General features: G+C 38.8%; 1 non-coding gene across 1 annotated transcript; it reads right to left on the bottom strand.

Moving 5' to 3' along the window:
- Positions 1–3783: 3783 nt before the first annotated feature.
- LOC133713264 (small nucleolar RNA R160) lies at positions 3784–3859 on the bottom strand. Its single transcript, XR_009847930.1, has one exon. It is a non-coding gene; the product is annotated as a small nucleolar RNA R160 (small nucleolar RNA).
- Positions 3860–4185: the final 326 nt, after the last annotated feature.

Raw genomic sequence — 4185 nt, 5'->3', positions numbered from 1 at the left:
GAAGCAGTGGTCTAATGTTTCCAGCCCTCTTTGCATTAGCTGAAGAACTTTACGAGAATGCAAGACCACAGTTCGAAGAATCACAGCAGAGTGTTGTCAAGAAAGAAAAAAATCACTTCCTAGAAGATCCTGAAAGTGCTAGAATCCCTATCATAGCACTCAAAGAATCAGACTGGCATGAATTCCATTGTCTGATAGGAAGCCATAATTCTGAGGATCGAGTTCCTCCAACCCTCTTCATCATTGCAGGACCTTATGTTGGAAGATACCTGGTAAATGTTCAGAGTGAACATCCGCAAGAATACAAGCTTTGGCTTGTTGAAAATGGTTTTGTCCATAATCTGTGGACTAAAACTAATGATGATCTCAGAGGCTTGCCTCCAATCCTTGTCAACACAGTCAAAAACATAAGAAAAAATGACTGTACACTTCGCTTGAAATTCAGATCCACCCCTCCGGAATGGGTCAAAAAGGCAAATGGTGAAGTTGAATATATTTCTCTGTATCATTATGTGAGAATTATTCAAAGACAATATCTTCAGCCCGCCTGTGTTGGGTACAATGGCCAGCCAAACTCAAGCATCCCATGGATGAAGGCCATGGCCCTAGAATACATTAAGAAGATCATCTCTAAAGACATCAACAATACATTCCTGGCAGCAGGAGAAAAAACAATTATCACTGCTTACGATCATCCTGACGTAGTCAGCAGTGACCTGCTCCTATCTCTCACCAGAAAAGAGATAGACTCTACAATGGCATGCATGCAGTGGGTAGAAAAACTCGAAACTGACAACCACTACAAAATGTATGTTGATACAGACGTCGAGGATAACGCAACAACAGTCAGAATGGCCCAGACAGATAACAACTCCTTTGTCTTTGGTCATAATTCAGAAACAGACGAGAACATGTGAAGCAGCAGGTGTAGAAAACACCGAAAGCACTTTTGGACTTTTCCCAAATGTCGTTTTTGCTTTTCAAAAAGAAGAAGGTGAAAAACATTTCACCTAAAGGAATCTGCTTTTCCCCATCCGACCTCTACCAACAGGAGCACTCAGGAAAGCAGAAATCACGGAGTTGTTCTGTACATTTTCTAGTTTGAGTTCCGCTCCCTATATAAGGAGCTTTAGGCTTCAGTTGTAAGCATCAGAAAATTGAGCAGAAGAGTCTTCTCTCAAAAAGTAAGAAAGTCAAGTAGAAGTGTGCTCTTTCCTTCCTAAGTAGTATGCTTTCTGTTTTCAAGTAAGTATCCGCTCATTCTTATGGAGAGCTAAGCAGCTTTTGCTGTTTACCTAAGAATGAGGCTCTAGATCTCTAGCATGTATTTATATTTGAATAAATAAAATCAGATGCCCATCTATTTTATCAATTTGTTAGTTATGTTTATATAACATCTTGATAAACCTAGGCACTGTGCTGCAATGCACAGTTGGAGCATTTCACATGCGCCGAAGGGGTTTATCTTGGGCCTAGGAAGCCTTTGAGTTCCCCTTGACAAAGTCAAAAAAAAAACATCTTAATAAACCTATCTGTCTGTTATTTACATCCTGTCTATATCTTGCTAAAATTCTGAAGTTTTCGGTCTATTATTTACCAGAAAGAAAAAACCCAGTTTTAAACCTAAGATTAAGACAAGCAGCAGTGATTCCGCCTGTTAAAGTAACCGTTAGGCAGGGAGCCGTTAGGTGAAAAACGTTGGCATGTTGAAGGCTAGTTTTATTTTTTTTCTAAAAGCTTGAAACGAATGTTGTTTCTAAAAGTCAACAAGAAAATAGAAAACCAAGGAGTAATTAGCACTTGATAATACCCTTTCTGTCTTTATAGGAAAAGTTTGGCCGCATGAGAATTGTAGTTGTTGGTAATTTGCCCAAAATTAAAAGTGCAAGTCTGAACTGAAAGCTCAACGGTCGGTGTGGAAAACTGAAAATTTTGCACGGTCGGTGATCTTTGACAAAACAAATGAGAATAGGAAACATTGCCGATTGAGACACAAGTATCCAAAGCGCTTGCAACACGCTTCATGCTTGTGTGACTGTCTTTTGCTTTGGCCGGCCGCCGGCCTCAGGGCCCTATCGGTTGGAAGTTTACAAAAGCAGAGCACCATAGAAATTAGACAAAGCAAACTCTTTGCACCCACTTAGAAGCTTCAATGAAGCTTCGGGTTTCCAACACTAACGTTGGTTGCTTCATTATAAAGTCACAGACATTTCGAGTGCGAATAGGGAACACTACATCATCCATCCATGGCTTCTCTAACCTCTCTTATTATTCAAACTAGGAGTTGCAGCTGCTGGGTAGCTCAGAGTCAGTGGAAGCCAAAAGCATCAGATTACTTGCCAGTTTCTATTACTGATTGTCATATTGAGTTGCACAGTAACCAACCGAAGAGTCCACTAAGTTTGGGGAAGACAATCCTCAGTCTCACATTTCAAGCCATTGTCAGCTGCGCTCTTGCTTTTCAAACCAACACGTCATCACACATTTCACCGGCTTGGCACATTGTTGGGGTGGCCATGGCGATTGCTTTTGCAGCTTGTTTCTCTGGAATTTTCTTAAGGCATTCCTACCCAAATGCTGCAACTATCATAGAGAAAACTGGGTGTGCTTCAGCCGCAATCGCGTTTTTCCTAATGACAAGTATTTTTCTCCCTAGCAATATCTCATGATTTGCTGGTTGGCCTTTTCCTTTTCCTTGCTAGCCTTTTACCATAGTCTTCTGCCTGTCTTAACTAGATGAGATATCCATTTTACTATGTAGGTTATGCCATCTCCCGAAACCAAAGCCTGAAAACACCAAAAAAAAAACACAAAAAACAAAAAAGACAAAAAAAAAAAATATAGACACCTAAATAAAAAAAGCCAAAAACATGTTTGGCTCAACAAAAATCTTAACTCCGCCTGTGTAATGCTTGTTATTTTGTCATTTGCACAGCCGGTCCCAAGCCCGGAGAAAAGGAGGAGGGAGATCCACTTAACACATTGTTTACTTTACTTATTCTTCAATCACATTTTGTAACAAACAGTTGTTCTGTTTCTAATTTATGATCTGCATTATCATCAAGTAGTTTATGTCATGCTACACTAACATAGATAGATATATATTGTCAAATACTTTGTAATAGTGTAATACCATAAGCCTAAGACAATGATGGCTTTAGATGGTTCATAAAACAAGCCAATAACACTTTCAGTCATAAGTTACTAATCAATAAGTACCCTATCAGATCAAGAACACTGATTAAGGCAACATGTTCTCTCGCTAGATCTTCCTCAATGGTTGAATGACAATACATGAGGAGTAGCTATGAACAAGCAAAGAGATAACTTCAATATTGCACCATGCTCGTACAGTCTGCAACATAGATACATTACAGACTATGAATTTTGGTGCCCAAATCCTGAACTGCTTTCATTAGCCAGCGAAGATCAATACAACGAAAATAACTCTAAATTGTCAAAATTCACAACCACAAGCCCATACATAAATTTTTGCATTATCATAAACTAATCAATTGGGTGATGTTGGGCTCTAGCAAATCCCGTCAATAGCACCAATAACGTACTACCAATTTGAAGACCAGTTTCCACATCAAAACAGCACCTAAGAATCTCATCCTTTTATTTTCGTTTGTGAAGATTCAGTTTATACACAAAACTATGAGAAATTGAAAAATAGATTAACTGAGGGTACCTATAGAACTCTACAAGATTATGCATGTATAACCAAGAACATCCAACTATTAGATCAAATGAGATCTCGCATTATAGCAGATCTAGCCAAGCAATCAGAGAACTTTGAAGGCATAATATATGATTCAACATCAAATTCAGATTCAAAAAGCTTCATCATTTTGCTTTGCCAATCTTATAGATATACTCTTTTTCAGGCAAATCATGGTTGTACAGGAGAAAACCTCTCAACCACTGCACAACTCATGCCAAAGACTCAATCTTGCACATAAACCCTTTTGCTCGAAATTTCCTCGCAACTATATTTCAAAGAAGCAAGGGGCTATCTGGTGCATGAGATTATACCTGTACTTCTCAATCCCCGTCAAATCCTAAGGAATTTACAGAGAAAAGAAACGGAACAAGAAAAAGGGACACATATGGAATTTACAAGCAGATCTATCAGCTTGTGGTCTGCTTTTCTTCCTCTTTTGTGAAAGAGAAGACTTTATA

The sequence above is a fragment of the Rosa rugosa genome, chromosome 5 (assembly GCF_958449725.1).
Source record: "Rosa rugosa chromosome 5, drRosRugo1.1, whole genome shotgun sequence".
Lineage (NCBI taxonomy): Eukaryota > Viridiplantae > Streptophyta > Magnoliopsida > Rosales > Rosaceae > Rosa > Rosa rugosa.
The sequence above is the reverse complement of the archived record's forward strand: the minus strand, read 5'-3'. Positions and strand labels throughout refer to the sequence as shown.